Raw genomic sequence first — 24,014 nt, 5'->3', positions numbered from 1 at the left:
ACAATTTGCTTACGTATTCATACATAATACTTGGGCCAAACCTCACTGATTCTATTGTTACATCTACAAGCCATGGTGTTTTCCCAATTTTCATTTGTTTTGATTTTCTTGTAATGTGTCCTTTCTTCTGGGAGCGGGACTTCAAAATGATTCTCACACACTATCAGATTGACAATTTGGATTTGCTCTCTTTTACTTCTCTCCTCAACTATTTTCCATGCTGCCACTTCTGTGTCCCCCATGCATCGACTAAGTTCCTCGCATTTGTCCTACCAGATTTCATTTTTCCTTTTACAGATGTCTTTTTTTACTCTTCCATTCATTCTAGCATACAAGGCTCTATCACATTTGGCCGTATCTCAAGCAGTTATTACAGAACATCTTTTTCAGGTTTATTTTTTCTTCAGTGCTTTCAGTCCACTATCATGGGGGCCGCTTTTCTTCTTCTTGCTTCGAATGCTGCTTCGTGCATGCATTTTTTAATTCCTCGGTACATCTGTTCCACTGTTCCTTCTTCTAAATGCCTCAGTTTGTTTGACAACAATAATTTATAAAGAAATTGTACATTCTCTTGTTCCAAGCTATATAAGTTGTATTTCAGAGAATCTACTGTCCTCATGGGAATATTTGTCTCTTTAAATTGTCTTTGGCACTTGGATGTTGCTATCATCGCTGCACCTTACAGGAAGTGGTCCTAGCCACATACTGCATCCCTGAAGACACTAACATCATTTGTGCCTATGTTGGAATTTTTATTTTAAATGACATAGTCTATTATTGACCTGATGTTTCTGGAAAGACCCTCCCTTTCCACTTGTGGGTCTGCTCGTGAGGAAAACAACCGTTCGGAAGGTTCAAGGTCAATATCTCAGATATATGCACAACCTTTCCCCAGTGTCATTTATTGGGTCATATTCGTATCTTTCCACTACTCCAGTATCAGTGGCCACCCCTGATTTTCAGTTAAAATCCTATTAAAATTATTTCTTTGCTGTCGCTTATGCTTTCCAGCACATTTTTAATTTTTTCATAGAACTAGTCCCTGACTTTGTTGTCCGTGATTTGCAGGTGCATAAGCCGTGACAATGAAAACTTCGTGACAATATTTTGAGATTTCTAAGGTCATTATTTTCTCATCAGTTTCCTTCTAGGATTTGATCTCTCGTCTGTACTTTTTGTGGATGGCTACTGAAATTCTTCAGTTAGCCCTTACCTTGTTTTTAACGCATCTGTAAAAGTTAATATAATCTGCTATATTTTCATTTCCTCTTGACCTCTGTTTCTCTGAGGATACACTCATCTAAAAAATGGTTAAAAAAATGGCTCTGAGCACTATGGGACTTAACATCTGTGGTCACCAGTCCCCTAGAACTTAGAACTACTTAAACCTAACTAACCTAAGGGCATCACACACATCCATGCCCGAGGCAGGATTCGAACCTGCGACCGTAGCTACACTCATCTACCCTCAACGTTCCTAGTTCCTGGAATACTTCTCTTTTCTTTTTCTTTGTAGCCAAGTCCTGCACATACCACATCATTATAAACATAGTCCTTTTACACAGCCTTAGACGGCCGCGGTGGTCTAGCGGTTCTGGCGCTGCAGTCCGGAACCGCGGGACTGCTACGGTCGCAGGTTCGAATCCTGCCTCGGGTATGGGTGTGTGTGATGTCCATAGGTTAGTTAGGTTTAAGTAGTTCTAAGTTCTAGGGGACTTATGACCTAAGATGTTGAGTCCCATAGTGCTCAGAGCCATTTGAACAAATTTTTACACAGCCTTTCTGTTTTCCCAGACTTTTGACATATCTCGAATCGAATGAGTTATTTTAGGGCTGCTGGGGAGCTGGCCCAACGATTCAACCCCCGCTCTGGAGGGGTTGCCATTCCCTAGACAGACCGCCTTCCTGGGGCTTCGAGCTCTGCCCGCCCGACAAAACAAGGAAACGAGGCATGAGGACTTGATGTTGGAAACGTGTGATGTTGTGGGACACACTTTCATTTATTCCTCCGCAGATGCCTGGTCAGCTTCGGAGATCCTGCCAGCAGTTACGCTGCCGCCGGTACAGACGTCCATGTCATTGAAATACGCAATACCTCTCTCTTGCACCATTAATGCTACGGTAAGGCGGTGTCTGTATTCTCAATTCCTAAAAGTAAGTTCCCTAGGAGCTTTGCCATTTGAATAACAAAATTCGCTCGCTTTGCAGTGTGCTGTGTGCTAACACGTTCACTCAGCTGGTGCCGTGAGGTTTAGCAGACATCACTAGATGGCAGAACTAATCCTCCACTGTCGGTAGCACTCTAGCAAGAGTGCTTCCTGAGAAACGTACTCTACGTGAACGTGCCCCGGTTTCCCCTACAGGTATCACTGCTGTGCAACAACTGTTACCGTTGATAAAACTTTGCGTAGCACTGGTGCGTATACACATAGGTAACAAAAGTCATGGGATACCTCTTAATATCGTGTTGGAAATACTTTTCCCGCAAAGTGCAGCAAGTCGACGTGGCATGGACTCAACAAGCAAATACGTGGCCAGAATTTAGTCAAAGGGTGCGTGTGGGAGGGAAGGGGGGGGGGTGAAGAGAGATCAGATTTGTTAAAGAGGAACTTAATATGATTCATGTCTTTCATTTATTCTGTAAACAATGTTACTTATTGGTTAATTTTGTATACATAATTCACTTTCGGGAGGCCTTCATACAACTATTACTTTGGTCTGCAAAATTAACCAACAAAATTTTTCTTAAAGAGTAACACATTCTCTCAACAGTATGTAAGAATTCTCAAATGTTGAATAAATAATTCTTTATTTGGCAATATGATAACTTTACTCTAATGCCACAGTAACTACAACTCTAATAAAATGTATTGCTATCAAAACACAGCTCAGTTTTCTAATGTAAAGTTCACTATCAACTCCCCGAATACCGAAAGTGGTGTGCTAACAGAAGCGACTATACACGCGAGTCGGATAAAATTTTAGTCATTTTAAACAGATCAGTACCATTCGTGGCATATCATTGCAAGACGCAGCCTCACGATTTTATCGTGTATGTTGGCATGTTTTGACCCTATAGGAAGTAAATTTAGGGATAGTGCGTACTGTGATTCTTTTTTGTACTTAATGTGACATATTTTACACTTTAATCCGGCCTATTAATCTTTTACTGCCATTAGCGCGTAGTATTATACTATTGTGTATAATAGTGCAGGCTCTCAGTGCTGCTCCATAAAATATGGAATTTCCATAAAGAAGGATAAACCATTTTGCTCGACAATGATATCCGCGTTTTCAGTAAGCAGTTAGTTACTTTGCAATGCTGTGTTTTGGTAAACCACTAAGAAGTAGTCTTAATCAAACCTCCCTTCACCCTCCAAAGTTATTTTACACTCTTCTTTTTTCACTGTCGATCTGAGCAGGTGAGGTAATCAGCAATCAGTAAACATGAATTTTCTGGGATATCATGATTATTATACTTGTTTTGTAAATAAAACTGCCTTTTCCTACTGCTAGTTACCTTATTTATTACATACGCGTTTCGCCTTCTCTTGTTCTAAGGTATCATCAGTGGGATCTATAACGATACATTTCTGTTAGTTTTAGATTATTAAACAGTTTACTTAGCGATTTTTTTGTAAAAGAGGTAATTGCTTACGATTTGCTGATCTGCGTTTCCTCACATCTGGTCTGTAGGTCACACTACCACTTTTATCACTGCCGTATCTTTGTGTTCCCGCCTTCCACACACTGTTCAACATGTTTCTCACTCTTTTTTGTGGTGGACTATTGTCCTTTTGTCACTCGATATAACTATTTCGTCGTTCACAAACAATATTGCGACTCCATTACGTGTTTCATCTTCTTTGGTATGTTTCCCTATTTGTTCCCAACCTAACGAAGTATATGTTCGAGACTAACTTCTGTTTATGATATTTATACCGTGTGTGTGTATGAGGGTGAGAGAGAGGGGAGGATAGAGCCGACGAGGTTTCTTTTTGTTATCATGATTATTACTGACAGAGCTGTTGGAATAAACAGAACTGATATTGTTGTGTTGGACAGAGAACCTAGAAAATGCGAAGGAAGCAGCCGAAAAATGCTCCTACCGGTGCACAAAAAAGCGAATATGTCCCTATTTAAAAAACTGACCGAAAAGTGGGGTACCAGGTGTCTCATTCTACCTTTCACAGCACCTGCAAAACTTTTCCCAAACATTTACACATGCGAACATATTCCCATTCTTTTTTAACGTGCAGCTTACCTCTCACTCGTACGAGCTTTTCTAACTGTAACTCACTCACACCTGCTAATCCATCGCCGTAAGTCGCACAAACTCCCACTCCCACTTCCTATTCTAACTCACTCATTCATCGCAACACATCGTCGTCATCTCTTTGTGTCTCGCTGTCACTATGTCCCGGCTCACACGCACAGTCCCTTTCGTTCTGTCATACTACTACTGTCTCCTCTCACTGTCACCCCTTTCTGCTATTACCTCATTCATTCCTTCCCACTGCTGCTGTCTCTTCTCACTGTCATTATCTCCCTCGTCGTCGTTATCATTATCATTGTTATTGATTCTTTATCTTATTATCACTGGCTCTCACCCCTTTCAGTTTCTCTTCCTATTTATTCCTTCCCCCTTCCCCCTGACATAGTCTCCTTCACACGCTTCCTAGCACTGCCCTGCCATTGTGAACTATGTCTCACTGCCATTGTCCCCCTGTCTTTCTCCTACACTCCCATTGTCTCCTTTCCTCTCACGAGTATGTTGGCGTACCAAACTTTTGGGGAAAATTTTAAAGGCACTGACGAAGGTATGTAACTTTTCAGTCAGTCTTTTAAACATGAGCATATTCGCCTTCCTGGTGCTCCGATATTTTTCCTCCGACTGCGCTCTACTCCCTGTTACGGCAGTGCACGTCACTCATATGAAACGAACTGTATGGGTCAGCAAAATTTTGGTAGTTTACCTACGTGAAATTGAAATCGCGCAAAAGTAATTTTACACCTCACACCGTATATTACGTACACAAAAATTTTGCTCCTGTTTCAGTACTACAACGTGGTGTTCCCATGACCATTCAGATGGTAGTTGACACACATCACAGCATATTTCTCCGTGCTAATTCACATGATAAACTACGTTTTCGCCTCACACTGAATTTTACGTATTTTAGTCTAGAAATACTCTAATTTCTAACCTCTGTACACAGAAAACGTATAAAGATACCAAAATTTTCAAGGTTATTCGAGTGGTGGTGGTGGTGGTTAGTGTTTAACGTCCCGTCGACAACGAGGTCATTAGAGAAGGAGCGCAAGCTCGTGTTAGGGAAGGATTGGGAAGGAAATCGGCCGTGCCCTTTCGAAGGATCCATCCCGGCATTTGCCTGAAACGATTTAGGGAAATCACGGAAAACCTAAATCAGGATGGCCGGAGACGGGATTGAACCGTCGTCCTCCCGAATAGGTTATTCGAGATCGAGTTCCTATGAATATAAGAATGATGTTTCAGCTTTTTCTATGCGTAGCCGTCTTCGAAACCACGGTTCGGTTTTGGTACGAAGAAGTGGTAAAAAAACTCCTTTTCTGGAATTTGTAAGGAACTGCCCATGAACTAATAGTACTTCCGTAAGTTGCTTAAGGCCCATTGTGGACCACATCAAATGAAAATGTGCTACATTTACCGGAGCAGGAGTAAGTGTTTAATATTTATATTATGACATAGGATAGTGACGATTCCTCTGTTGGACGTACAAATAGTCCCCATCCCAAGGGCTGTCCAAAACACTTGACCCTACCATTCTATTACCAATAGAACTCGAGGTATGAGCCACTGAAGAATTCCGTTATTATGCGCAGTTTTTTTTAACACATTCGGTAGCACAGCTCACACCATTGTGGAGCCACCACCAACTTGCACAGTGCCTTGTCGGCAACTTGCGCTCATGACTTCGTGGGATCTGCGCTACACTCCAATGCTACCATCAGCTCTTACCAACTTAAATTGGGGCTCATCTGACCATACCACGGTTTTCCAGTTGTCTAGGGTCCAACCGATATGGTCACGAGCCCAGAAGAGGCGCTGCAGACTACGTCATGCTGTAAGCAAAGGCACTCGCTTCTGTCGTATACCGTCATAGCCCATTAATGCCAAATTTCGACGCACTGTCCTAACGCATGTTCGTCGCACGTCCCCCAATGATTTCCAAGGTTATTTCACGCAGTGCTGCTTGTCTGTCAGCACTGACAACTCTACGAAAACGCTGCTAGTCTGGTTCCTTTAGTGAAGGCCGTCGTCTACTGCGTTATCTGTGGTGGGGAGTAATGCCTGAAGTTTGTTAATCTCGTCACACTCTTAACACAATGTGTTTCTCGGAATACTGAATTCCCTAACGAAATTTCCCATGCGTCTAGCTCCAGCTGGGGTGGGGGGGTGGGGGGAGGAGGGGGGGGGGCTTATGGGCGCTCAACGTCGAGGCATCAGCGTAGCTCCAGCTACCATTCCGCGTTCAAAGTCTGTTAATTCTCGTCGTGCGGCGATAATGAAATCGGAAACCTTTTCACAACAAATGACAGTTCTGCCAATGCCCTGCCCTCTTATACGTTGTGTACGTGATACTACCGCCATCCGTTTATGTGCATATCGCTATGTCAAGAATTTTGTCACCTCAGTGACAGTTTGGTCACTGGTAAGGGGCGTTTAACGGCACTATGGGAATATTTCGCCGCCGTACTATCAGTAAACCCACGTGTAGTAGGTGACTTATCTCCGAATTTTTCTCGCAAAGTAACTCGCCTCCCCTAACGAGACATAATGTTAAATGGAAACAAACACTACTAAACTAAAAACCTTCACATTTGATTACATCTTCTGTTATGTATTACTATTTTATTCAAGTTTAGATCCACCAATTAGCTGATTTTATATTACTAATTGTATTCAAGCATTTTCATTGGAATGGAATGAAATGGAATGATCGTACAACATAACTGGCCAAGGTTTTTCGATCACCTGGTACAAACAAGTCTTTCTCACTGAGGCCGCTCCCGCGATTTGATGAAAGTGTGATGAAATGATTAGGTCAACACAAACACCCAGCCCACGAACGAAGAATTCTTAGAATAGGTGGGAATCTAACTCGGGACCCCGCGATCTAAGGGCAGCAACGCAGAGCACTGGACCACAAGCCGCGTTACCTCCCACATTGAGCACAGGACTTCTTATCGGTTTCAGGAAATAATAAAATTAGCAACCAGATTATACCAAGACATCTTATTTTGACAGTATACATTTCAATGAAAATTCGTTTTGCCCGTCTGTCAAACGCTCATGGTCGTGGTCAGATTATTTTATTTTATTTACCACAAGTAACAGAGATAGTCTCCTTCTTTATACAGTTCAAAATTAATCAAATAAATTAATTTTATGCCAATCTGTAAATTAAAATTATACGAAGTAGTGATTCAGATATGTCGCCCACACCACAGCTGTCGCACTTGCAAGAATGTCTCCAACAACACAGATTCCATCACTGTCTAAAGCGCGTCGCCAAACTACGACTGATCATCCACCAAGATACACATAATTATTAAAGAAAACACTACTACTACCACTGGATCTGCTGATTTTATTATAGAGCGCAAGTACACTTTGTGTAATTAGTCCAGTGACTCTTTTTGACTTTTGAGTTTTTGCAAACCTCATCAACGTATCTAATCACGAAACAGACGTTTCACGAAACTAATTTAATATTTAAATACTTGTATTATAATTTAAATTTACGACAGTCTGTTCGTAACTGAAGTTTCAGCGGTTCGTCGCCTTAGCAATCGGTCGTCACATTGCTAACATCTCCTGCACTGAGGAGTCTTCAACTTTGACTTCAATTTTTGACTTTTGAGTTTTTGCAAACCTCATCAACGTATATAATCACGAAACAGACGTTTCACGAAACTAATTTAATATTCAAATACTTGTATTATAATTTAAATTTACGACAGTCTGTTCATAACTGAAGTTTCAGCGGTTCGTCTCCTTAGCAATCGGTCGTCACATTGCTAACATTTCCTGCACTGAGGAGTCTTCAACTTCCTCCTCCCCCTATATCTTGCTCTATGTAGAGACATTAACCTGTCTCAAGAGAGCTCCAAATCGATGACAGAATACACCAAAATGGAAATGGAAATTATTCAATGAGTCGCGTAACTAAACAGAATACGCTAAATATCTTCTCTAGTAAGACCACGACTTGGTCGAAAATGCCTGTTACAGGCAAAGAAGAAAAGAAGTCACTAACTGATAAGGCGAGTAACAACAGCAACACACAAAATTACGATGCGCATCGTGGAAACCTTTATGAACATGCAAATTTCACAGGCAGCGACAGCTGATCAATGAAAAGTGTAACGCAATTACATTTATAATTATGAGAACAGCAGCATTCTGAAAAGAGCTATCTCAGGGTCAACTGACACCTTCTGCTGTTGTAGGTACCTTCATTAAAGTTCTATGAAATCGTAAAAATTCAGGACGCTGGAAAACTGCAGTACACTGTTGTCAAAAGTATCAAATGAGAAGAAGTCACAGACTTATTTTGGAAAGATGTTAAAAACTGAAATCTTTATTGCGGAAATAAAAGTCGAAAGGCAATTTCCACCCCTTTTGCTGATCTAGTGTTAACAGTTCCACGTATATGTACAATCAGAGGCTTCAGAGATCTTAGTAGCTACTGCGATTTACCACACAAGTTTTTATCTGATTTTACACCCAAGTTCATTCATGAAGAGTAAGTGCAGCTAAACTAAGTATTTGTCCTTTCTTCTAAATGAGTTCTTTTGTGTCAAAGGAAACCCTAAAATTATGTATAAAAAACAGTGAAAACTTTGCGACACTGCCAGTTTCAAAACTAATTTCTAGGTATTGTCGAGGTATTGATACAGATTTATTTATTGTTATCAAACCAAATATCATACAGAATTTGGTATTTTGCACGTCTCTAGTTATCCTACGAATCTGTCATCGACAAGATTAATATATGACAGTGCCTGCAGTTGATGACATAATTTTGTATCGTATAGAATCCTGAACACATTCTCCAACATAGAACAAGTGGGGTAGATCTTTACTTTGCAGGAATAAGGAAACGATAATTTCGATGTTTTACAGTGAGTGTTACAACAAAGTAATCATAAACTTAACGTTACTATGTTACTGGAGTAAACGGTACTGTCTGGAAAAATCAGTTTGTGACAGTTAAAAGTTTCTTTCCAACTGAATCTTCGGAATCTTCTCCGTCACAGTCATTTTGACGTGTTCCGTCTTCCGCGGGACTATTTCAGTTTCCAGGCACGACGTAACTGCATCCAGGTCGTAAAGAAGACACTTAGTCCGCGGCCCAAATCTGGTTCGTTTCTTCAGGTAATTGCCTACGTTTCGTCGCTAGACTAACAACCGAGAACAAGTCATCAACACTATCTGACAGAGCTCAAAACTTACTTGAATGTACCCAGAACTCTAAATGTGATTTTAACAAACTTCTTTGCTGCTTCTACTTTTCCAGTCACTAGTTCCAGTGACCGACTGTTTTTCTTTGTAAATGTTCTCCCAAGACCACCAATAAAATGTCAACCAAACCTCTAAGATAACAACAAAGAAAAAGAGATTAATGCCATCTTACGAAACCTGATGGACATCATTCATTACATCAATACCAGTGCACTATCATGTACAGGGTGATTATAATTAAACTTCCAAATCGTTGTAGAAATAACACCACTGGTCAGAAAGCCGTCAAATTGCAACGGAAGTGTATCGGAGAAGGGTTCCGCAAGGCAGAATAAAAATAAATATTTACAAAATGTAGCAATAGATGGCGCTGTAAGCATCATAATTCAATAGTGGCAGACTACAAATGACAGATGAATCATACAACAATGCCTAAGGTGTACGTTTGATGTCAAACAAAATGTACTACTCAGTGCGCATGGGCGTACAGGTGTGATATTGTTACTTAAGTAAGCCCATCCTCCACGTCAAAATCATATCACATCTGATGGGAATAATAGGTTTTTAAATGTACTGAGGCCAAAAACCGCATAAGAAGCATCAATCAAAATCAAATCGGATTATTAATTTCCGTGTGACTGGCGCACAACATGTTCAATATGCTGTCCACCGTTTTCTGCAACAAGTTGAAATCGAGTGACACCATGTTCCAGAATTGATCGGAGTGTTTCCGGAGTCACGTTCAGAATGTGTTGCGCAATGCGTGCCTTCAACGCAGCTACGTTTTGACGAGAGGAGAAAATATAAAAAAAAAGTATTATAGACATGGAAGTGGACGCAGGTGAAGATGAAATGGGAGATACGATACCTCAAGAAGAATTTGACAGAGTACTGAAAGATATAAGTCGAAACAAGGCCCCGAGAGTAGACAACATTCCATTTGAACTACTGATAGCCTTGGGAGAGCCAGCCCTGACAAAACTATACCGTCTGCTGAGAAAAATGACACAGGCGAAATACCCTCAGACTTAAAGAATAATACAATAATTCCAATCTCAAAGAAAGCAGGTGTTGACAAATGTGAAGATTACCGAACCATTACGGCTGCAAAATACTGACACGCATTCTTTACAGACGAATGGAAAAACGTAGAAGCCGACCTTGAGGAGAAAGGGAAACCTACGTTTCTAGCATTTATAGACTTGGAGAAAGCTTTTGACAATGTTGACTGGAATACTCTTTCAAATTCTGAAGGTGGCAGGGGTCAAATACAGGGAGTGGAAGGCTATTCACAATTTGTACAGAAACCAGATGGCAGTTATAAGAGTCGAGGTGCATGCAAGGGAAGCAGTGGATGGGAAGGGAGTGAGAGAAGGGTGTAGCCTATCCCCGATGTTATTCATAATGTATATTGAGCAAGCAGTAAAGGAAACAAAAGAAAAATTTGGAGTAGGAACTAAAATTCATGGAGAAGAAATGGAAACTTTGAGGTTTGCCGATGACATTGTAATTCTGTCAGAGACAGCAAAGGACCTGGAAGAGAATGGACAGTGTCTTGAAAGGAGGTTACAAAATGAACATCAACAAAAGTAAAACGAGGATAATGGAATGTAGTCGAATTAAATCATGTGATGCTGCGAGAATTAGATTAGGAAATGAGACGCTTAAAGTATTAAACGAGTTTTGTTATTTGGGGAGCAGAATAACTGATGATGGTCGAAGTAGGGAGGATATAAAATGTAGACTACCAATGGCAAGAAAAACGTTTCTGAAGAGAAGAAATTTGTTAACATTGAGTATAGATTTAAGTGTCAGGAAGCCTTTTATGAAAGTATTTGTATGGAGTGTAGCCATATATGGAAGTGAAACATGGACGATAAATACTTTAGACAAGAAGAGAATGGAAGCTTTCGAAATGTGGTGCTACAGAAGAATGCTGAAGATGGGTAGATCATGAAAGTAATGAGGAGGTACCGAATAGAATTGGGGAGAAGAGGAATTTGTGGCACAACTTGTCTAGAAGGAGGGATCGGTTGGTAGACACGTTCTGAGGCATAAAGGGATTACCAATTCAGTATTGGAGGGCAGCGTGGAGGGTAAAAATCGTAGAGGGAGATTAAGAGATGAATACACTAATCAGATTAAGAAGAAAATAGGGTGCAGTAGGTACTTTGAAATGAAGAAGTTTGCACAGGATAGAGTAGCACGGACAGCTGCATCAGACCAGTATCTGGACTGAAGACCACATCAACAGCAGCAAAGGAGGATGTTTAGTAGGATTTTACGCACCGTGCTCACGGGTATGTTAAATGCTCGGGCAATTCTGCGTGCACTACATTTTTGCACACCACAACTCGTCTTCTCCTGCATTGCCGTGGCCACTGCTTCCAATGATGTCGAATCAATTTGTTTCCTCCCTCTACCAGGTTGCACACCAAAAGAACACGTCTTTTCGAATTTCCGAATAATTTTCTCCAGACCCACGGCAGTCAGCGGACCAACGCCTTCTTTCAAACCCTTCATTGTCCGGAACTTCTGCAGAGCGACGTGTGCACAGTCATCATTCTTGTAATACAGCTTTACAAGCAGAATGCGATCCTGCATTGACACAGTCATGACGAACGTCGCAGACGCGAAAGGAGGAAAAGCCTTGTACAGTGGTGTTTATACCAACTGCAGTGGGTCGTGCGCATTACAGGTCATTCCATTTACGTATTCTGACACATACAGCGCCATCTATTGATCAGTTTACAAACTATTTTTTTCTTTTGCCGTATGTTTTCCCCCCCTTCTGCAATAATATTCCGTTGCAGTTTGCTGTCATTCTGACCAGTGGTGTTACTTCTAGAGCGTTTTGAAAGTTTAACTTTGGTTATAATCACCCTGTATATAATAGCTTCAAGCTTCTGATTACAAATGAGGTAATGTGTGAAATATTTGACGTTATCCATGTAAACGATAAAGAGCTTGGTAACGTTTTAAGGTGCTGAATATGGCAGCGTGATCAGCGATCGTTTACAAAGTAAAATTAAAGCAATAACAGCCGTCGGTCGCAAAAATGAAGTCTTTGGACCTAGGTTTCGGCACTACTATGAGTGCCTTCATCTGGAGTAAAACACTGAAACAAGTATTTATGTTATAGGCCAGTTTGAGTGTTTTACTTCTGATGAAGGCACTCCTAGTAGTGTCGAAACCTAGGCCAAAATACTTCTTTTTTGCGACCGAGTTCTGTTATTGCTTTAATTTTAGTTTGGAAAAGGTTTGAAACCATACCTAAAGTTCGTTGAAAGTCGCTAATAGTTCTCGTCATGGAAATTGGACGAATATAGTGTGGGTAATTTGCGTTCCATTTTAAGCAAAAGGTTGTTTTTCAAGCATCTTAATGTTTGACGCCATATCTTCTGAACTATGTGTCGTACAATGATACAATTTTGAATGTACGTTCAGTAGTATATTTGAATACCGGCTGCTAACTGTGTTACTAATAGAGTAGATAGTAAAGGAGTAACAAATTATAACGTCATGTATGAAGCGTTGGAATGTATGGTGCGGAGGCCTGGGCATTGGGGAAGGAAGATGAAAGAAGATTGGAGGCACTAGAGATGTGGATATGGAGAAGAATGGAAAAAATGAAATGGGAAGACCGAGTAAGGAGTGAAGAAGTGTTAAGAAAAGTTGGAGAAGAAGGAAACATGCTGAAAGCGATCAGAAAGAGAAAACGGAACTGGATTGGACACAGTTTAAGGAGGGACTGTTCACCGAAGGAAGGAATACAGGGAATGGTGGAGCGCGAAAGAGGAAGAGAAAAAAGAAGATAGCAATCGCTGGACAATATCAGAGGAAACAAATATTTAGAAAAGAAAAGACTGGCTATGGACATACAAAAGTGGAAGAGGCTTGACCGGTGAAAAGACCTGCCGTAAGGCAGAATACCACACTGCTACTACTACTACTACTACTACTACTTCTACTACTGATGGTGAAGTTTTAGTGCTTGGACAGCGAAAATGTAACAAGTGATAAAAATTTTCCATTTTTTTCTGTGGGGTATCAGTGAGAAAATACTTTAATAAAGTTTTTAAATTATTTGTAAAATACTCGTATGCTGAAGTCGCTAAGTGCTCTTTCCCTAACACTGGTTCGAAGTCCAGGTATTTACGCGAAATCAGTTACGCTGCCTCGAGACACACACACAGTTTCTAACCGTAATACTTGTCTTCTTGCGTTAAACTTTTAATATAAACATAAACCTTTCAATGAGTAGATTATGACAGCATTTTCAACTTTCGTATTCGGTTAATAATAACGCGAAATAGTGATAGTCTAATTTTTGCCGTCCCTGGAAGTCGTTAGGTAGGCAACCTGAAAACTGATACCGGATATGGGTTAGTCGCTTAGATAGTCGCTTCGATAGTCGCTTAGTAATACCTCCTTATAACTGAAATGCAGTCCAACACAATAGTTTAGTTTTCGGTCATATGATATTAAGAAAGATTTATCTTCAAAGCTGCAGAGCCAATTTTCTTCCCCTAGTTCAACTTTCAGAAACTCTTCCCACTATTCAGTCTACACCAGGCTTGCATCATCCACTAAATTCTCGAAGTCCGTAGAGAGAAACTCCACTTTTGTTTACTAATCCTGAGCGGAAACAAATTCAAGATACACTTCCCCAGCACAGAGTACACGAAACTATTGCACATGTTCCACTGCACCCCTCTACCACTCACTCCACCCTCTCTCCCCCTCACTCCCCCTCTCTCCCCATCTCTCCCCCTCTCTCCCCCTCCCTCCCCCTCTCATCCCCTCTCACCCACTCACTCCCCCACTCTCCCCCTCTCTCCCCCGGTCTCCCCCTCTCTACCCCTATCTCCCCCTCACTCCCCCTCTCTCCTCCTCTCACCTCCTCTCTCCCCCTCTCCCCCCTCTCTCCCGCTCTCTCCCTCCCCTCTCCCCCCTCTCTCCCCACCTATCCCCCACCTCTCTCCCCCCTCTCTCCCCCTCTCTCACCCTCTATTCCCCCCTCTCTCCCGCTCTCTCTCCCCCCTCTATCACCCCCTCCCTCCTCCCTCTCACCCCCCTCTCTCTCCCCCCTCTCTCACCCCCTCCCTCCTCCCTCTCACCCCCCTCTCTCCAACCTCCCTTCCCCATCTCTCCCACTCAATCCCCCTCTCCCCCCTCTCCCCCCCTCACCCACTCTCCCCCTCTCTCACCCTCTCTCCCCCTCTCTCCCCCTCTCTCCCCCTCTCCCCCTCTCTCCCCCTGTCTCCCCCTCTCTCCCCCCTCCCCCCTCTATCACCCATCTCTCACCCCTCTCTCCCCCTCTCCACCCTCTCTACCCCCTCTAACCCCTCTCTCACCCCCTCTCTACCCCCTCTCATCCCCTCTCTACCCCCTCTCAACCCCCCTATATCCCCTCTCTACCCCCCTCTATCCCCTCTCTACCCCCTCTCTTCACCCCTCTCTTCGCCCCTCTCTACGCCCCTCTATACGCCCCTCTATACCCCCTCTATACTCCCCTCTATATCCCCCTCTATACCTCCCTCTATACCCCCCTCTATACCCCCCTTTATAACCCCCTCTATACCCTCCTCTATACCCACTCTATATCCCCCTCTCTACCACCTCTCTACCCCCCTCTATACACCCCTCTATACCCCCTCTATACACCCCTCTATACCCCCCTCTCTCTCCCCCTCTCTACTGCCTCTCTTTTCCCTATCTCTCTCCCCTCTCTCCCCCTTTATCACCCCCCCTCTCTCCCCCTCTCTCTCCCCCCCTCTCTCCCCCCTCTCTCCCCCTCTCTTCCCCTCTCTCCCACTCTCCCCCTCTCTCCCCCCTCTCTCTCACCCTCCCTCTCTCTCCCCCCTCTCTCCCCCTCTCTCGCCCCCTCTCTCCCCCCTCTCTCCCCCTCTCTGCCCCCTTTCCCCCTCTTTCTCCCCCTCCATCTCCCCCTCTCTCCCCATCTCTCCCCCTCTCCCCCTCTCTCACCCTCTCTCCCCCCTCTCTCACCCCTCTGTCCCCCTCTCTCTCCCGCCCCCTCTCTCCCCTCTCTCTCTCCCCCTCTCTCTCCACCCTCTATCTCCCCCCCTCTCTCCCCTCTCTCCCCTCTCTCCCCCCGCTCTCCCCCTCACCCCCTCCCCCCTCCCCCTATACCCATCCCCCTCTCCCCCTCCCAGTCTCCCCCTCCCCCTCCCCCTCCCCCTCTCACCCCTCCCCATCTCCCACCTCTCCCCCCTCTCCCCTCCCCCTCTCGCCCCCTCTCTCCCCTCCCCCTCTCGCCCCCTCTCTCCCTTCCCCCCTCTGTCCACTCTCTTTCTCTCCCCTCTCTCCCCCATCTCACTCCCCCCATCTCTCTCTCCCCCATCTCTCTCTCCCCCATCTCTCTCTCCCCCATCTCTCTCTCCCCCATCTCTCTCTCCCCCCATCTCTCTCTCCCCCCATCTCTCTCTCCCCCCATCTCTCTCCCCCCCCATCTCTCTCTCCCCCCATTTCTCTCTCCCCCCATCTCTCTCTCCCCCCATCTTTCTCTCCCCCTATCTCTCTCTCCCCATCTCTCTTCCCCCATCTCCATCTTCCCCCATCTCTCTCCTCCCCATCTCTCTCCCTGCCATCTCTCTCCCCCCATATCCTTCCCCCTGTCTCTTTCCCCCCTCTTCCCCCCTCTCTCCCCCCTCTCCCACCTTTCACCCCCTCTCTCCCCCCTCTCTCCCTTTCTCTCACCCCCCTCTCTCACCCCTCTCTCTCCCCCTCTCTTTCCCCCTCTCTCCCCCCTCTCTTTCCCCCCTCTCTCCCCCCTCTCTCTGCCTCTCTCTCTCTTTCCCCCACTCTCTGTCTCTCTCCCCCCTCTCTCCCCCCCTCTCTCTCTCTTTCCCCCACTCTCTGTCTCTCTCTCCCCCCTCTCTCTGTCTCTCTCTCTCTCTCCCCTCTCTCTGTCTCTCTCTCCCCCCTCTCTCTGTCTCTCTCTCTCTCCCCCCTCTCTCTCTCCCCCCCCTCTCTCCCTTCTCTGATTTCAGGTGATGACAAACGTTTTTTATCGAACCTCGATATACTCCTTCAAATCCGCCGCACCTTGGTGCTACTCGTAATTCTGCTGTGATATAAATACAGGATGCTTCAGCTAAGTTGTTGATCTCAAATATTTGTGGAATCGTTCAAGATATTGTAAATCTGTTTCAACCCAACCCAGATCATTTGACAGATAATCTTCAATAAATAACGTTTATCCTCTTTCAATATCTATATTAATTACAGAGATATCACTGTCAATTCGCATTTTGAAGCAGAACGTAGAGATTTCTGCTGCTAGTGTTGTAGTTCTAAAAGAGACGTATTCAACAGCGGTTACTAGTTTCGGATTAATTATATTAGTTGGGACTTCGGATATATCTGTTTCCAATGTGAAACCGATAACGGTCTTACGCTTACGTTCGTTATTTCATAACCAAATGAAGTAATAAGGTGCGTCGGCAAAGGAGGCCAACAGTGCTGCACCGCCGCGATAGTTCTATAAACAAGGCACGAAGTAAATGCAGATGTCATTCTGTCTGTATCACTCACATATGTCGAAGTAGCTAGTTGGAAGAAATAAATGTCTTTCCAAAACCCAGAGAAACTGGATCCGTTCTTGTTTAAGGAGAACACAGAAGGAACCCCAAGAGAACACTTGTGTCGTACGCACTAAGCTGACCCGACAGATGGTATCCAACAAGAATAACAATTCACAAATGTGCAAGAAGTTGTTACCAGAATGAAAAATGCTCCCATCACAGCACAAAAAGGCGAATAAGTCCTGGCAGAGGTTGGGATGTAAAAGAAGGCAAATACCTTTTCGTCTTACCTGGCAGCTTCATAGAAATTTAAATAAAAATATCTTGACACATTTGCGCTTTTTTGTTTGTTAGAATTAATACGCATGTTACCTAATACGATACATCGTGTCAAGTCATGTCGTATAACATGATACATGCCATCTTGTCATCGAACATGGCATTTTACATGTCGTGCAAATTGACACAACATATCCTTAAAGTTTAGGATTCATGCTTCCCCACTCTGGGATACATTCTATTATACACTGAAGCGCCAAAGAAACTGGTATAGGCATGCGTATTCAAACACAGAGATATGTAAACAGGCACAACACGCCGCTGCGATCGTCAACGCCAACATACAAGTGTCTGGCGCAGTTTTTGGATCGTTTACTGCTGCTACAATAGCAGTTTATCAAGACTGAAGAGAATTTCAACGTGGTGTTACAGACGGCGTACGAGCGATGGGACACAGCATCTCGGATGTAGCGATGAATTGGGGATTTTCCCGTACGATCATTTCACGAGTGGGCCGTGAATATCAGGAATGCGGTAAAACATCAAATCCCCGACATCGCTGTGGGCCGGAAAAAGATCCAACAAGAACGGGACCAAAGACAACTGATGAGAATCTTTCAACGTGACAGAAGTGCAACCCTTCCATAAATTGGTGCAGATTTCTATGCTGCGCCATCAGTGTCAACTTGCGAACCATTCAACGAAACACCATCGATATAGGCTTTCGGAGCAGAAGGCCCACTCGTGTTACCCTTGATGACTGCACGACACAAAGCTTTTTCGCCTCGCCTGGGCCCTGCTACACCGACATTGGATTGTTAATGACTGGAAAAATCTTGCCTGGTTGGACGATTTCGTTTCCAACTGAATCGAGCGGACGGACGAGTACGGATATGGAGACAACATCATGCACCCATGGGCCCTATACGTCATCAGGGGAATGTTCAGGCTGGTCAAGGCTCTTTAGTGGTGTGGGGCACGCGCAGGTGGAGTAATATGGGATTTCCGGTACGTCTAGATACGACTCTGATAGGTGACACGTACGTAAGCATCGTGTCTGATCACCTGCATCCATTTATGTCCATTGTGCATTCTGACGGACTTGGGGAAGGACAAAGAGTCACCCCACACGTCTAGAATTGCTACAGAGTGGCTCCAGGTACACTCTTCCGAGTTTAAACACTTGCGCTGGCCACGAAACTCCGCAGACATTAACATTATTGACAATATCTGTGATGCCTTGCAACGTGCTGTTCAGAAGAGATCTCCACCCCTCGTGCCGGCCAGAGTGGCCGAGCGGTTCTAGGCGCTTCAGTTTGGAATCGCGCGACTGCTACGGTCGCAGGTTCGAATCCTGCCTCGGGCATGGATGTGTGTGATGTCCTTAGGTTAGTTAGGTTTAATTAGTTCAAGTTCTAGGGGACTGATGACCTCAGATGTTAAGTCCCATAGTGTTCAGAGCCATTTGAACCATCCAGCCCTCGTACTCTTACGGACTTTTTGGACAGCCCTGCAGGATTAACAGTGTCAATTCCCTCCAGCACTACTTAAGGCATTAGTCGAGTTCATTCCACTTCGTGATGCGGAAATTCTTCGAGCAAGCGGAGGCCCTACACCATATTGGGCAGGTGTACCTGTTTCTTTGGCCCTTCAGTGTATATGGCTAGCGAATCTTCTGGATTTTCGACACATGAGCCGAGACTGTAGCCTAGAAATTGCAAGATACATGTCTGTTAACACCTTCCAGCTAAGAGAGATCTCTTTGATGGTTAAGTAGGGTTAACTGGTACAAAAGTGCGAAGAGCAAAGATGATTTAAGTGTCTGTGATGCTAAGTTGAAACAATAGTTGCGATATTTTCCATCCGTAACTATGCTCAGGACACATTAGTCTTTTTTGTACTATAATAGGAGATTTTTTTCATTCTGGTCCCCGATTTTTACTGCACCGTAATTTTCATATTAGACTGCCGTAGCTCAGCAACGGATGTAGATTTTTGTTGACACGGTTGACGACGACTGATCAGATATAGGATTATTTGTGTATGGAACATGTTGCTTACAAAGTGGTAACGGATAAGGTATTCATAAAACAACAGGACACCATTAATTATTTGTATTTATCTATGTTCTTATAAAATTTGAAACGATTCGCAGATATCTGAATCGTAGAAGTGGTGGGCGTAAAAAAACTCACAATAAACGTCGTTTTTGCACGTAAAATCCGTATGAAGTTAGATTTTTGAAAGCGAGTTTTCAATTTTATCGTAAGAATATATTATTTTTATTTCTTTGATTTGCGTTAAAGTTTTTCAGCGCATTCGGTTCACGAAAGAACGAATTTTACGTGCTACGTGTAGCTCATGTAGCTCGACTTCAAACGATCGTGTCTCGACAGTGCATGTGACGTCTGAACTGATTCATAAAGTTTTTAAATAAAGAAGCGGCGTGCTTCATAGACTTGCCAGAAAATTTTTTTTTAATATTGTTGCACGTAAAATCCGAACAGTGCACATAAAAATTTTGCCATTAGCTGAGCATTAATTTCCGCCGAATTAAAAGCTTTTGCAAAAGTAATTAATCTATTCACACAATTTGATTTTGCACCAGCTCCGGTTCGTCGTTCAGATCTTGCTTAATACACTGTAACATAGTTACAATACAGAGTCATATGGCACAGCAGTTAGCACAGTGGACTACAGTTCGGGACCTAAATTATCCTAAGGAGAAACACACACGCCCATGCCCGAGGGAGGACTCAAACCTCCGCCGGGACCAGCCGCACAGTCCATGACTGCAGCGCCTAAGACCGCTCAGCCGCTGTAGAATGTCTGACTGCGTGCACCGCCTGGAAGAGAGTGAGCTTCGTGTTCGGACGAACGCTTTGAATTCGTGCTATCAAAAATGGTTCATGTGGCTCTGAGCACTATGAGACTTAACATCAGAGGTCATCAACCTAACTAACCTAAGGACATCAAACACGTCCATGCCCGATGCAGGATTCGAACCTGCGACCGTAGCGGTCTCGCGGTTCAGGACTGAAGCGCCTAGAACCGCTCCGTCACTCCGACCGGCGAATTCGTGCTGTCGGTTGTTTGAGGGTGTCGCAGCACCTTGCAGAGTTTGTGGCGGTGCCTTTAGGCACGAATTCAAAATGCACTAAACATTAAACATTTCAGAACAATGTGAGCATGACCTGAATATTTTTTTGCCGTCGATGATACTGTATGGCAGAACAACATTGGTCCTCCCTTGCTTCAGAGTCGAAATGATGAACCCAGATTTCTTCACCTGCCATATTGATGTTACGGAACCGATTACATTCACGCTGAAAAAGTAAAACAGATTCTCGACAGATGCCAGTCTCATTTGTTTTATGTGAGGAGAGAGCATTTGCGGCAGCCACAGTGTACCCAGTTTTGCGTACCGCAGTTGTGTACACGCACCAGTGGTATGCCACACTTACCTGAAAGCTGTGTCTGTTATCCGACGGTATTCTCTGATTACTTCGTCGGTTGGAGTACGCCGTCGTATACTCCGAGCTGTGTGACAAACGACGGCTACCTACACCGCGGGTATGAACAACACAATGCCACATATGACTGGCGTCAATACAATCATCACCGTTGACAGCTTTCATGCTACTGTCGATGTAAATTGAAGGTAAATTTTCTGTGCTCAGAAACACTATTACAGCACGTTGTTTCTCAGGCACCGACGGAGCTATGTTACACACCACCACGTCAAACGCTAATTTCGGAGCCGACAAGACTGCAACTTGAGTTAGCGATGCGGTAAAGTAAAGTCAACCGAATTATATGCATGGTGTGTAATACGTCGGCTGATGAAGCGAACAGAATAAGAAATTTGGAGGCACTGCTTTTGAGCACAGTCTCGCATTATTATATTACACGTGTCCTATTTTTGTATTGTTTACGTGAATCTCGTACCAAAGACCATAATGAGTACGCAGGGATCCCTGCCCCCTCCGCCGTCACACCGCTTTCCCCCCCCGTCCCCCCCCCCCCACCCCGATCCCTGCCCCACCCTTCATTTCACCCGTGTCAATTTTCGCTACCAATTGCGATATGCTTAGCTGCTAATTGTGATAAGTCCTCTAAAGAAGTGTTAAAATAGTAGCGCGTATGTTGACCCTCACAACTTGGCACCCGAAGTGGTGGTTCGTGTCGCTTGGGCCTAAAACAGAGCCTGTATATACACTACTGGCCATTAAAACTGCTACACCAAGAAGAAATGCAGATGATAAACGAGTATTCATTGGCCAATATATTTCACTAGAACTGACGTGTGATTACATTTTAACGCAATTTGGATGCATAAATCCTGAGAAATCAGTACCCAGAACAACCACCACTGGCCGAAATTACAGCCTTGATACACCTGGGCATTGAGTCAAACAGAGCTTGGACGGCGTGTACAGGTACAGCTGCCTATGCAGCTTCAACACGATACCACAGTTCATCAAGAGTAGTGACTGGCATATTGTGACGAGCCAGTTGCTCGGCCACCATTGACTAAACGTTTTCAGTTGGTGAGAGATATGGAGAATATGCTGGCCAGGGCAGCAGTCGAACATTTTCTGTATCCAGAAAGGCCCGTACAGGACCTGCAACATGCGGTCGTGCATTATCCTGCTGAAATGTAGGGTTTCGCACGGATCGAATGAAGAATACAGCCACGGGTCGTAACACATCTGAAATGTAACGTCCACTGTTCAAAGTGCCGTCAATGCGAACAAGAGGTGACCGAAACGTGTAACCAATGGCACCCCATACCATCACGCCGGGTGATACGCCAGTATGACGATGACGAATACACGCTTCCAATGTGCGTTCACCGCGATGTCGCCAAACACGGATGCGACCATCATGATGCTGTAAACAGCATCTGGATTCATCCGAAAAAATTACGTTTTGCCATTCGTGCATCCAGGTTCGTCGTTGAGTACACCATCGGAGGCGCTCCTGTCCGTGATGCAGCGTCAAGGGTAACCGCAGCCATGGTCTGCGAGCTGATAGACCACACTGCTGCAAACGTCGTGGAACTGTTCGAGCGGATGGTAAATGTCTTGCAGACGTCCCCATCTGTTGATTCAGGGATCGAGACGTGGCTGCACGATCCGTTACAGCCTTGCGGATAAGATGCCTGTCATTTCGACTGCTAGTGATACGAGGCCGTTGGAATCCAGCACGGCGTTCCGTATTACCCTCCTGAACCCACCGATTCCATATTCTGCTAACAGTCATTGGATCTCGCGATAGGCTACAATCTGACCTTTATCAAAGTCGGAAACGTGATGGTACGCATTTCTTCTCATTACATGAGGCGTCACAACAATGTTTCACCAGGCAACGCCGGTCAACTGCTGTTTGTGTAAGAGAAATCGCTTGGAAACTTTCCTTATGTCAGCAAGTTGGTGTCGCCACCGGCGCCAACCTTGTGTGAATGCTCTGAAAAGCTAATCATTTGCATATCACAGCATCTTCTTCCTGTCGGTTAAATTTCGCGTCTGTAGCACTTCATATTCGTGGTGTAGCAATTTTAATGGCCAGTAGTGTATTATGCAAGTGACTAATTACAGTGATTGATCTGTAGTTGTGTTGCAACAATAGTCATTCTTCCTGTCGATGCGCAGTACGTTACAGTTGCTTATGTTGAGCGTCAACGGCCTCCCCCAGCACCGAACACAGAGCGAGGTAGCGCAGTAGTTGTCAGAGTGACCTCACATTCGGGAGGACGACGGTGGAATCCCGCGTCCGGCCATCCTGATTTAGGTTTCCCGTGATTTCCCTAAATCGCTTCAGGCAAATGCCGGGATGGTTTCTTTGAAAGGGCACGGCCGACGTCCTTCCCCGGTCTTTCCTAATCCAATGAGACCGATGACCTCGCTGTCTGGTCTCTTCCCTCAAAACAACCCAACTCTGCACCAAACGTGGATGCTACGTAGCTCTTCCAGTATTTAGCTACAATTGTGCGGAGCTGCTATGTCAGTGTTGATCGCAGAGGCTTGGGCGAAATTGTTTGAGAACGATTATGTCTCGTTGTTTACACGATATTCCATTCTACAAATGCACCTTAAGCCTTGAAGTTAATACATCAATGCGCCCTTCTCCAGTGTTTCTGCCTTTACAGAAAGAACGTACTAAAAGTACTTCCAAGAAAAAAGCTAAAAGTAGCGTCGGGAAATATTTGACAGAATGGAAAACGTGAGACTTTGAGTTAAAAGATAGAACGAATTCTAAGGATAAAGAAGTAATAGGAGAAAGTAGAAGTAGAAATATTTTAAATAATACACATTATATTTTTAGACTGGACATAGACACCCGCAAAGTAGAATCCCATTTCCGTCAATGCCATGAACTTTAGAGTTTTTCAAATTAAATCATATATCTTAAATATAACGGGAAAGATTCTCTGAGAAGAGGGGAAAAAATTGACCTCTCAATTTGTCTGCCATTGCTTCAGCTATAGCATAGCTCACACTTCTGCCAGAAATATTTCTCTCCTCCTCGTTCTCATGAATAATGAAAGTAGGTGCGTAAAATACACTCATATTAGACCTAACACTGTAATCTCATTGCATAACACAGCACAGGAATACCTGTAGAAAGGGAATAGGACTTTTTAAAAATGTGTGGGGTCATCAGTCTTGTGGATG

At 44.2% G+C, this 24,014-nt stretch overlaps 1 protein-coding gene across 1 annotated transcript in view; it reads left to right on the top strand.

The window, feature by feature from the left end:
- Positions 1-2,012: 2,012 nt before the first annotated feature.
- LOC126100947 (potassium channel subfamily K member 13) overlaps positions 2,013-24,014 on the top strand; it is a 1,039,067-nt gene continuing 1,017,065 nt past the window's right edge. Inside the window, exon 1 of the mRNA XM_049911608.1 lies at positions 2,013-2,121. The gene's annotated coding sequence lies outside the window, so the exon portion shown is untranslated. The remainder of the gene's footprint in view (positions 2,122-24,014) is intronic.

Source organism: Schistocerca cancellata, chromosome 9, assembly GCF_023864275.1.
Source record: "Schistocerca cancellata isolate TAMUIC-IGC-003103 chromosome 9, iqSchCanc2.1, whole genome shotgun sequence".
Classification (NCBI taxonomy): Eukaryota; Metazoa; Arthropoda; class Insecta; order Orthoptera; family Acrididae; genus Schistocerca; species Schistocerca cancellata.
The sequence above is the reverse complement of the archived record's forward strand: the minus strand, read 5'-3'. Positions and strand labels throughout refer to the sequence as shown.